Source organism: Saimiri boliviensis, chromosome 15 (genome assembly GCF_048565385.1).
Source record: "Saimiri boliviensis isolate mSaiBol1 chromosome 15, mSaiBol1.pri, whole genome shotgun sequence".
NCBI lineage: Eukaryota > Metazoa > Chordata > Mammalia > Primates > Cebidae > Saimiri > Saimiri boliviensis.
In genome coordinates, this window is record NC_133463.1 from 50,582,079 (window position 1) to 50,594,629 (window position 12,551).

Genomic DNA, 12,551 nt, shown 5'->3' on the forward strand with positions numbered 1-12,551 from the left:
GAGAAGCCTGAGCCACCCACCTGCTCCTGCTTGTCAAAATGAAATATGTCAAGTGCTGAGTTGCTCGAAAATGTCCCGTTAAGTCATTTAAAGACATAGTTATTCATATATCTAGCACAGCATAACCTTAATTTGAAATACACTCCTTGTCACAATCACAGAACCTCTCCACAGTGGTTTTTCTTTACTACAAAATAAAATGAGCTCCCATCTGAGAATGTTAGCCTCCAGCTTTCTTGTTTGTATTTCTTATTTCCTTAACAAATAGAGCACTCTTTCATGCATCCAACTATGTGGTCTGGCTCACAGTAAGGGAAGTAAGGGACATTTTTAAGTTAACTGATCACTCACATCTACAAGGCCTTGTAACAGGATTTTAGCCTCCTCTTCCTCAGCAAGTGGCTGGTAGTACCAGGATCAGCATTTTAACAGTTTCAGGTCTAGAAACTAGGCTGTCAATCTCTGCATCACATCATGGACACTTACATCACATCATGAACGTTTACTATTCCATTGAGAGCTGCTGATTTACCAGTATCTTCCCTGGGTATCTCCACCCATCTATTTGCCTTAAAAATTCACTCCTGTCTGTCAAATATCTAGGACATAATATTATTCTACAACCTAAGCCTTGAATAAATGCCATTGTAAGTTATACCCTTATCATAACAGGGTTGCTAAAATGTTGTATGACATTCTTCAAAATGAATTGCAAAGAATCATCTTATGAAATGAGTTTCTTACTGTGTTTCTGGGGATTGTCCTTCCTGCACTTGTTCTATCTGTTCCATCAGGTGAGCTCACTGTGATTAGTTTCAGCAAAGAAAGAAACATTGCTAGTTGCCTGCTTGCTGTGACATTTCAACTTAGTGAAGTGGAACCCAGGCTCCCACTGTGGGGCCACTGGATTCACAGTAGATAAGTGAGTCACAATTTCTTTTGGCCTCAGTTTCCTCATGTGATATCACTATATGATCCCTAAACTTCCTAGTGGGTCTAACTCCTACAGCTCTATGACTATGACTGTGATCCCACAAGGCACTCTAGATAACATTCAAACCAGCTCAAAAGCTTGGAGACTCTGTAGCTTCCAGAGCCCTCGCTTATAACCTACCTCATACAAGTTTCCTAACATGCTCATGGGGTAGGCAGCACTGATCATTTTATCCTCATTTTGCTCATATTGATACTGAGCCAGAGAGTACCTTACCTAAGGTATCACAGCCAATAATCAGCAAGACCCGGATTCCAACCCAACTCCCGAGTTTTAAATGTCCAGTCTTGTGCCCTTTCTACTACACAATAATGTTTCTCTCATAAAGTTTCAATAAATAATCACTAAATCAATTGTATAGGAAATTCATATTCCCCACTACATGCTTCTATGTAAATTAATCCAGAAGTAGACTTGCACATGTCATGGCTGCAGGTCTACTTCTGGATTAATTTACATAGAAGTATGTAGCAGGGAATGTGAATTTTTGCCCTGGGAAAAAGTTATTATTTCCCTTAGGAAATCTGATAGCCCAGCACTCTGTTCATTTATTTAAGACATTCTCAAGGACTACAAACATAACAATATCTAAGGTTCTGTGATGAGTACTTTGTTGGCTCAGATTCTCCCCTCCAGGGATCACAATCTTGGTGAACCAATGGGATGCACTTAAATAAGCTGTAACAGAAGGTGAAAAGTCTCAATGCGAGGCAAAATGTCCCTTGAGAACGTTCCCCTGGAAGGATCAGAGAAGGCTATTAGCTTTCTGGGGCTACCTTAACAAGTTACCACAAACTTGGAGGCTTAAAACAACAGGAATTTATTCTCTCACAGTTCTGGAGGCCAAAAAGTTCAGTGTCAGCAGGGCCACACTCCCTCCGAAGGCTCCAGAAGGTAACTGTTGTCTGTTCCAGCTTTCAGCATTCCTTGGCTTGTGGCAGCATCACTCCAATCTCTGCCTCTGTCTTCACATGGCTATTGCCATTTTTCTGCGTCTCTGGGTCATCTCCTCTTCTTAAAAAGACACGTTATTGGTCCTTAGGCCCTATTTTTAAATAAGGTCACATTCTAAGGTTTCAGGGAGCCATGAATTTGGGAGAGATCTTACGCAACCCACTTCAGAAGGCTTCCCAGAAGAGATGCCATTTGAACAGAGCCACGAAAACCAACTGATTTTTACATCAGTAGTGGAGAGGAAAGTCATCATAAGAGGACTTTGGAGAAAGATGAGTGGGCATATCCTGGGCATATAGAAAGAGACTTCTTATGCTCCTTTGGGGAAGCATAAGAAAGAAAATTAGAAAGAGGATGCATTCATCTGCTTGGGCACCCATAAGAAAATATCACAGGCCAGTTGGCTTAAAATGCAGACAATTATCTTCTCATAGTTCTAAAGCCTGGAGTCCAAGATCAAAGTGGCACTAGGGTTGGTTTCTGGTGAGGCCTGTAGAAACTATTGCTAATTTATAGACAATGCCTTTTCTCTGTATCCTCATATGGCTTCATCTCTGTTTATGCAGAGAGAGAGAGAGAGAGAGAGAGTTCCAGTATCTCTTCTTCTTATAGGGACACCAGTTGTTATGGTTTGGCTGTGTCCCCACCCAAATCTCATCCTGAATCATAGCTCCCACTATTCCCATGTGTCATGGGATGGACCTGGTGGGAGGTGGCTGAATCATGGGGGCAGGTCTTTCCTATGTGGTTCTTGTGACAGTAAATAAGTCTTGTGAGATCTGATGATTTTATACAGGGGATTTCCCTGCACAAGTTCTTTTATTCTCTCTTGTCTGCCACCATGTAAGACATGCCTTTTGCCTTCTGCCATGATTATGAGGCTTCCCCAGTCACATGGAACTGTGAGTCCATTAAACCTCTTTCTCTTTATAAATTACACAGTCTTGGGTATGTCTTTATCAGCAGCATGAAAACAGACTAATACACCAGTCCTATCGAATTAGGGCCCAACCCTCATGACCTCATTTCACCTAATTCCCTTTTTAAAGGCTCTGTCTCCAAATATAATATCAATTTAAGAATGACAATTTTCATAAATTTAGAAAGAAGAGCCTTATTTCTCATGAAAAGTTTCAGCCTTCAGGGTGGCCTGCAGGCTAGGAAGTGTAGCTTTCGTCAGAAGCCAAAATTAGATACTTCAAGGGAGGGGGGAAAGGGAACAGAAATGTATGGTATGTTGGGTGGTTAAGTGTACATATTCAACAGATTCTAGGAGGAGTCATTAATATTTACAAAAGGAAAAACATTCACATGTGCAACTGAGCTTCGTGCCTCTTCATGGTCCCGTGTATAAAAACTGGCAGTGTTAACATGATCCTAGGGTGGAGTTTTAGGCCCTCTGATGTCAAAAGATGAAGCAGATGACATGAAAACCTGCACTGTACATTCTCCACAGACTGTCCAGAACCACTCTATGGTCAGTGGTCCATCATCAGGAAGAAATGCTGATCCACTGTTGCACCAAAACTGCAAAAGGGAGGGGCTGCATCAGGCAGTTGGTTGATATCAGCCATGGAGTCTTTTGAGAAGGCTGGTTTCTGTTCAGTGTGTAGGGAAGAAGGCCTAATGGCTGTTAGTGAGGGAGCGGGTAAAACACGGTGTGTCCAATCTCCCATACCTGCACAGCTGAGAACTGTTTTCAAGGTTATTCTGGGGTCACCATGGCCAAGAGAAGGTTTGTTCATTGAGTTGAGGGGCTTAAAATTTTACTTCTATTTCTCAATAGTTATAGCAGGAGGAGGGCTTCAACTGTAAATTTGTGGAAAGGACACAGACAAAATTCAGTCCATAACCAGAGTATTTAGAGCCAAATGAAAATGAGTCAAGAATACTAACCAGGCCAAGGAATTGAACCTGTATACCGTCAGTCATAGAAAGATGTTGAAAATCTTAATAGTGGTTATAAAAAATATTTTCAGGAGAGGCATCTTCCTTTTTGTTTTCCTGTTCTATAAAATAAGGACTATTTCCCAGGAGCCCTTTCAGACTGTTAGTCTATGATTACTGGCTACATCTTAAAAAATTAATCTCTTAGAATTGCTAACTCTGTCTGATACATGGGCTATGAAGCAATTATGTCACCAAAAGTTAGATAATTTGTAAGGGTAATTGTTTTTTATTCTAAAAGGGCTAACAATTAATAGAGCAGCTGCTGCCAAGAGCAACAGAATCCTGCAAGTTCTCAGTATCATCAAATAAATATTAAGACCAAATAAGATGGCCCAGGCACAGTGGCTCACGCCTATAATCCCAGCACTTTGGGAGGCCAAGGTAGGTGGATCACTTGAGGTCAGGAGCTCGAGATCAGCCTGGCCAACATGGCAAAACCCCATCTCTACTAAAAATACAGAAAATTAGCTGAGCATGGTGGCGGGTGCTTGCAATCCCAGCTTCTCAGAAGGCTGAGGCATGAGAATCGCTTGAGCCCAGGAGGCGGAGGTTGCACTGAGCCAAGATCATGCCACTGTACCCCAGCTGGGTGACAGAGTGAGACTCTGTCTCAAAAAAGAAGATAAAAAGACAGAATAAGATGTATCTGTGAGATTTTTTTAAGTTGGACAATTCTGGAATGATTAGCTTGTACCATAAGGGATAGTTGTAAACACTGTTCCAAGGCCTTACTTTTATACAGTTTCCAAAATAAATACTGGGTCTTCGTTAACTCCCTGCTCAGTAAAATGTGAACTGAAAGACAGTATTGAATCCCAAAGGGCCAGAGGTGGCAGGATACTTCTGAAATTACTCATTTCCAACTCTCACATCACAGATGAGTAAGCTGAAGCCCAGAGGTACACAGTGATTGACCTGAGACAGCCCCCCAGATATTTATTGGAAAAGCTTGCCTGACACAAACAAGAAGTACGTCTCAGAGGTCTGACCGGTGAAAAACCAGAACTGCTCTAAAATTTAACCAACAATATGTAGTACTTGCTATGTCTCAGGCATTGCTTAAGTCAGTTTCTCTGCTCTCCAAAGAAAGTACTTAGGGGTGTTGTGAAAAGGCAGCTTCTGATTCAGCAGGTCTGGGGCCAGGTCAGAGAGTGTGCATTTCTCTTATAACAAGCCCCAGGTACTGCTGATGATGCTGGTTTGAAGACCACACTTTGAGTAGGAGGGGTCCAAGTACTTTCTTTTTCCAGGGTCCAAGTACTTTGTCTCTCTCTCTCTCTCTCTTTCTTTCTTTCTCTCTCTTTCTCTCCCTCCCTCCCTCTCACGCTCACTCGCTCTCGCGCTCTCTCTCTCTCTCTCTCTCTCTCTCTCTCTCTTCTTTCAGATGGACTCTCGCTCTGCAGCCCAGGCTGGAGTGCAGTGGCACAATCTCAGCTCCACCTGCCAGGTTCAAGCGATTCTCCTGCCTCAGCTTCCCAAGTAGCTGGGAATACAGGTACACATCACCATACCCAGCTAATTTTTGTATTTTTTAGTAGAGACAGGGTTTCACCATGTTGACCAGGCTGGTAACTCCCGACCACAAGTCATCATCCACCTCGACTGTCCAAAGTGCTGGGATACAGGCATGAGCCAACATGCCTGGCCCAAGTACTTTATAAATATCAACTCTTCTATTCTCCAGAATAACCCTGCTACTGTTACAGATACAGGTACTGTTACTATCCCAATTTTACAGAGGAGGAAAGTAAGGCACAGGAAAGAGAGTGAGTTGTCTAAGGCCACACAGCCAGAAAGAGCCAGAGTCAGGATTTGCACCCATACAGCCTATTACCTGTGCTCTTAACTACCATCTTATCCTCACATTCTTTTTTTTTTTTTAATAAAGATGGGGGGTTTCACCATGATGGCCAAGCTGGTTTTGAACTCCTGACCTCAGGTGATCCACCCACCTCGGCCTCCCAAAGTGCTAGAATTACAGGCATGGGCCACCACGCCCAGTCACCCTCACATTCTTAAAAGCAATCCACAATCATCTCCATGCATCCACAAATCTGCTTTCAAGTCTGGGTCATTAACACCGTATTTTAAGTATGCTGTCATTAAAATGATCACCATGAAAACTATTTTTAAAATTAGGAAATGCTCATTATATAATGTTAAGCAAAAATATCAGAATGCAAAAATACATCAAGCCAGGCCAGGCTCCTGACCACCCACCTCCATCACTCAAGTAGGAACCACTCAACTCATCCCTACAATAGCCAGAAAGGTCTGCTCTGCTCTCTTTTTTGTCTCTCCCAGAAACTATACCCAGGGAAACTTCATTCTTGCTCCTGTTCCCCAGCAAATAGTTTAGGAAGTGAGGTCTCCCTGGATCAAAGCCTTGAGAGAAAAGTAGTCACAGTACCTGGAGAGCAAGCCAGCCTGCCACCCTAGCATCTATTGCTTTCTTTCATTAATTCCAGAGACATCCACCAAGAACCTACTATGTGCCATATACCATCATAGGTACTGGGATACTAAACAGACAGAGCCCCAGCCCCCATGAAGATTACATTCTAGTGGAGAGTGGCTGACAATTTTAAAAGCATAAAAATAAGCATATTATATAGTATCTTGCTAGATAATAATTGTTATAGAAAAATAATAGAGCAGGGGAGTCAGCAGGGCTGGGGGTAGGATCCGGATTACAATGGTACTTAGTGTTGTCACGGTGACCTCAGCAAGAAAATGACACGGGAGAGAGGATTTGAAGTGAGGGAGTTCAGTATGCACATGTCTGGGAAAGAACATTCCAGGTAGGCAGAACCACAGGTGCAAAGGCCCTAAAATAGAAACACATCCAGAAAGTTAAAGGTGCAGAAAAGAGGCCATGGTATCTGAAATGGATAAGTGACAGGAAGAGGAGTCAGAGAGGGAACGGTTAGGGGTAGAGACAGATCATGCAGAGCCTCATCAGCCTTAATGAGGGCCTTGGCCTTTACTTTGAGGGTAATAGGGAGAACCAACCATGGAGAACAAGGATAGAAGCTTGAAGACCAGCTAAAAGGCAACTCCAATAGTCCAGCAAGGGGTGTTTGTGGATCAGACCAAAGTGGTAGCAGTGGAGATAGTAAGAAGTGGTGAAGAGATTCCAGATATCAGGATTTTTTGAAGGGTTAGATGTAGAATGAGCAAAAGAGAGGAGTCAGGGATGTTTCCAAGGCAACTGGTCCGGGCACTTAAACACATGAAGCTGTCCTTAACTGAGATGTGAAAGAAAGCAAGGAAAGCCAACTTGAAAGAAAGATCTAGAGTTCAGATTCAGACACATGAAGGTGGAAATGCAAAGACATGGAATAGATGGTTGGCTCTGTGAGTCTGGAATTCAGGGATAGGTGTGGGCTGGAGATGCACGTGTGGGAGTTTGCAGCACATACAGCCAGGAGACCAGATGAGATTTCCAAGAGTGTGGAAGGCAGAGAAAAAGGAGCGATCTAAGGTCTGAGCCCTGGATGTGTCAATGAAAAGAGAAGGAAGCACCAAGCATCTGGGAAGATGTATCCAGCAGCAGAAAAGGTAGGAAGGAAAGTGCAGAGTCTCAGAATTTAAGAGAAGAAAACGTTTGCTGGAGGAGAGAGTGAGCATGAGTGACTATGTCGGCTGCTGCTGCAAGGTGAGGTGGGATGAAGACCGAGAACCAAGCTTTGGACGTAGCAAGGTGGAGGCCATGGTGACCTTCAAGAACAGTTTCAAGGAAGTCAGAAGAGGAATGTTTTCCCTACAGGAAGGATAGAAAACCTCAACAATAAAAACAGGAAAGGGGTACCGTGGCTGGCATTAAACCTATAGGGAGGGAGGCAGGAAGAAGCAACAATGCCTGTGGTACTTAAAGGACAGATTTGTGTCATCCAAGCTGAAATGCTTCTGTTGAGTGTGGGAAAAGCCTTTATTTTCTCATGACTCAACAGATTATGCTGCTAATTTACTGACTCTTTGTCCTCTCTTCAACTGTGCCCTGAATAAAGTTTAATCTCTTAAGCAGAAGAAAAAAATAAAAGGTTATTGACTAGCAATTAAGCTATCACTCAAATGAAACCTGAATCCAATCTACCACATGAAAAGGATACTTGCAACATTCTTCTTCAATTTGAGATTCATGGCTCCAACGATGGATTTTTGGCTTTGATACTGCTGCGACACCTTTGGAACAACAATATTGGGAAATTCACACTGTCCTTTCCCTGTATTCAGCCCACAGAGGCCAGATTTCTGCATTCAAGGCCAAACCTGCTCTTTCTATCAACTCTGTAAAATCATCTCCTATCACCAGCATTCCTGCCAAGTTACCCATTTAGAACTGTCTCTTTCTTTTTCACACAAAGCCATATGTGAAAGCAAAAGAGATGATATACTTAAACCCATCAGAATCATTCCTTTTTCATCCCAAAATGGAATATCTGCCTTAAAATTCCTGAACAGTACCTTCTAACTCATTAGCAATTACCAATTGCTTATTTCCCTAGTTAAACCAGACTATAAAATATATTTCTAGGAAAGCACCTAAGATATTATATATACAGACGATCCTATGCTTTGTTTCAACCTGGTGAAAAGAACTATCATTATTACTTCTATGGCTAGGAAGACAAATGCAATCAAACCTCATCATTTTAGATCCTGTTACTCTAAAAACAACAGTAATTCAACCTTGATAAACGATTACCTTTATAGCATATTTGAAAAGAAGGCATTGAAAAGAAAATTAGTAATATGAATAACATCCAGGGAAGATATTTAAACTACTTAGAACATAAAGTGTTTCAAATATTATCAATTTGCTAAAGGAGAGCTATCTTCAACAATATTAGCACAGAAAGGATGCATGTCTAATTATGATAGATATCTATTCATGAGTTCATTATGTCCCACCCTTCTTCAGAACCTATGAGGTTTTGTTGTAATAGCTGAGCTACACACACACACACACACACACACACACACACACACATACACACACCCACTACCTCACCCACAGTCATGCAAGTATATTCAGACAACTTGCCAACCCACACGTTTTATTTGGCAACACCCACACCCCACCCACAAGTAGGTTTCCCAGATTCAGAAAGTAAATTGCTGCTCCTTTCTTTTGGTGCACAATAAGAAAGGACCAGCGATATACTTGAGTCATAAATGGACTACTCCCCAAACTGCTTTTTCGTAATTATATAATTATAATTTTAGCACTATTAAATTAAAAGAAAAAATATTCTTTCTTGCTTGACTAAGAAATCACGTATGAAAGAGGTTTGCCTCTTCTCCGTGCCTATAGATTTCATCACAGAGCAGAAATAATTAGAATCTGGGCTTAACAACAACAGAAAATACACCAAGATTCATTTATGAAATTCAAAATAAATAATATACTATCCTAAATTATTATTTTTAGATGTTGAGTTGTATAAGCAACCTGCAGAGGATGAAATTTGAAGGCAACTCCTCACAAGATGTAAGCATAAGAGAGGCATATATAAAGAATCCTACCAGCCCAGGACCAGCAGATGATGAAATCTGACAGATTGGCTGGCATTATCTCCCCCATTCTGGGTGCTTGTCTCATGCAATCTGCTCCCACGGGGCTGAGCCATTGCCTCACTCTAAAAACATCAACCACACACACACCACCTCCGATCCTGGAAACAGAAGAACTCTACACTGTGGTAAACATTTGTTCTCTGAAGTTTTCTTCACTAAACTTTTAGGATTCATATTTACCACATTAAGAATGTACCAAATGCACAACATTCAGAAAATTTCCTCCATCGCAATCCACAATAGTTCAAAAATATTTGTTCAACAAACCTCTGTTGAGCACCTGCTATGTGCCAGGCACTGCAGCAGCTATTAAAGATGTAAAGCTGAATCAGAGACTGGTCCTCTCCTAAAGGAGATCAGCATGCATGTAGAAAACAATGTCACAAATATGACAGAACAGTGCACCAGTAGAAAGGAAGGCAGTGTGATTCATTCTGCCTAAGAGATTGAGGAAAGCAACGTTGCAGAGGTTGTATCTGAGCTCGGCTCACAGAAGGAGTTCACTGAGGGAGAAGAGCAGAAAAAGCATCCAGACACAGCAAAGCCCTGAGGTCTGTTTTGGGAAACTGAAAACCTACAATGACAAGGGAAAGAGCACAGAAGAGCGCAGACTACAGGGATGGGCTGAACAGGTAAGGTTTTCAATGCCACACTTTTCTTTTATACCAAAACAATAAGAAACCATGAATGACTTTTAACCAAGGAAGAACAATCAAATCAAATTATATGGTATAATTACATAATTGTAGCAGTTCAGAGGATGGATTGAAATAGGAGGAGAAAATCAGGACATAAAGTAAAGCTGTGGCAGTACAGAGAGAGGAGGAGGCAAGAGCTATTCCAGAGATAAGATGAACAGGCTTAAGGGCCTTTGGATGCCAGAGGTGAAGACGACAGAGTGGCATGGTATGAATCCAATGATCTCAGTAACAGTGACAAGTGAGATGAACTTTCATGAGTCAGTCATGGGAATGCAGGAGGAGGAGAAAGTTTGGGTAAAGCAGTGAGTTCAGTGTTAGCTATTTAATGGGTTGCCTAGGAGTCAAAGAAAGGCATGGAAGAGGTCAAGGAACTCTAAGGCCAAGTGTTGTCAATGCTGAAGTTAAAGTCAGCCAGATGATAACAGGACATGAAGTCAGGAGAGAACTGGCAGCCCAGGAGTCAATGGGTGTGGTGTAGTGACCCAGATGTTGATAGATTATAGCAACTTGTATAGAAGAGCATAAGCTGCTGGATTGAATGTCCCTTGGGGACTGATGTTCTTGGATGACTGACTTAAGGAGCCATTCCCAAACCCCTTCTTCCTAAAGCCACATACTCATTTTCCCCATTTTCCTTTTAGCTAAAGGCGGGCAATGTAGAGACACAAGAACTCTGGTGGAAGCCTGCAGAAAAACATATGCTTCTCTGATAAAATGAACACACATAGTTGGTGCTTCCCTCACTGTCTTCCTTGAATGTAAAAATAATGTCCAAAAGTTCTTTGAGCCAGTTTGTCACATATGAGGTGATAAAAAGCCAATATATAAATGATAGCCAGGTAAGAAGATAGAAGGCCCCACTTTCTAGCCCTAGACTATAAGAAGCTTTTAGGCAAGGCCCAAAGCAAAGCAGTATCATCGAAGGAAAATGAGGCTTTAAAGGAGTCAAAAGGAAGAGAGTTTATTCTCGGGAAAGGCTGAGGACAGAAAGTGTGTCGTGCTCCTTCCCCAGCAGCCAGCGCGATGCCTGAGATGCAGCAGCTACACACCATGCATCTGCCGAATCCACAAATATGAAGATGGAAGGACCTCAAGGAAGGCTTGAGCGAGGAAGGGCAAGTCAAAGGGCTTGAAGGAAGGACTCTGTAAAAGAAATGGGGACATGCTGGCTGGTCAGTTACAGGATTTGCCTCTTGGACAGAGGTCTCAGATCACAGCAAGGAGGGAAGGAGGTGCTGGTTGAAGGAGAGAAGGGAAAGACAAGCTAGCTGTGCTCCGTCCAGTTTCAGGCACCAGGTCTCAGAAAAGAAAAGGCAGAAATATCGCTTAGAGAGAAAACCTTCGGAAACAGCAATTTATTGACCTGTATCCTTTTTACAGGTCTGCTGGCAGAAGCAGTTCTCAAAGCCTTCCATTTCAGGAGAGCCATATCATTAACACCATGAAAGAATAAGATCTCATCCTCAGATGCCTACAGCTCTCAAGTCTACCCAGGAACTCCTGAAGGGGGGACACAAGTCATCTTGTAGGGTGATGTTTACTCTGCCTGACTCATAGGAAAGCCAACCCAGAATCTTTTATCTTCCACTTCTCCAGGCCTGACTATGGAAGGATTTAATCCGTAAGAACAAATTCCAACAGCAGAAAGTTGGGCATTCGATAAGAAAGAACCAGCCAGCTGTAGGGTTTCAAGGGACCCAATCTTGCAAGATGTGGTACTGCTTCGAGAGCTTTCTGGGTGGAGAAAGATGGCCCAGCTGGTAGAGAAAGCCCACAGCTGGAAGAAACTTACCATCCAAAAAGCGTTCACAGAATGCCCCACACAACCTCACAGTCTCCTAAGTTTTACTACAGCCTCGTCTCACTGTCTCCTTGCATACCCCTCTCCCCATGCCACTCCTTTCTGTACATTCATCCAACTACACACTCAATAAAGGAAATAAATCTAATGATGCCTTATGTGATGTTTTTACAAAGAGCAGCCAAAATAGACATATACCGAAGATACACACATATACCAGAATCACATGGAAGAAAAAATAAAGTAAAATTGTCATCAGGCATTGAGGGCATCTGCAGCATGTGGGTACAGCTCTGTTTCCAATACTGAAATGCATTTTCTATTATTTAAACAATATCTAAATGTTCCACGTAAAGGAGAATTGACCTTTTCAAATGTTAGTTTCATACATATAATTCCAAGAGAGTCCTACCAAATTGCTGGAGAAACTAATCTTAATTTTCAACAGACCCAGAATTCACTCCAGTTAAGACTGCATTTAGCATTTTGATCTACAGCAGTAAGCCTCCTCTCACATTGCCTAGTCGGGGACGAAGCCCTAACAAGATACAGCGCCACCTATTGACCACAT

General features: G+C 42.2%; 1 long non-coding RNA gene across 1 annotated transcript; it reads left to right on the forward strand.

Annotated features, from left to right (window-relative positions):
• The first annotated feature begins 9,794 nt into the window (after positions 1 to 9,794).
• Positions 9,795 to 12,128, forward strand: LOC141581403 (uncharacterized). The gene is made up of 2 exons (XR_012513988.1): positions 9,795 to 10,110; positions 11,560 to 12,128. It is a non-coding gene; the product is annotated as an uncharacterized LOC141581403 (long non-coding RNA).
• Positions 12,129 to 12,551: the final 423 nt, after the last annotated feature.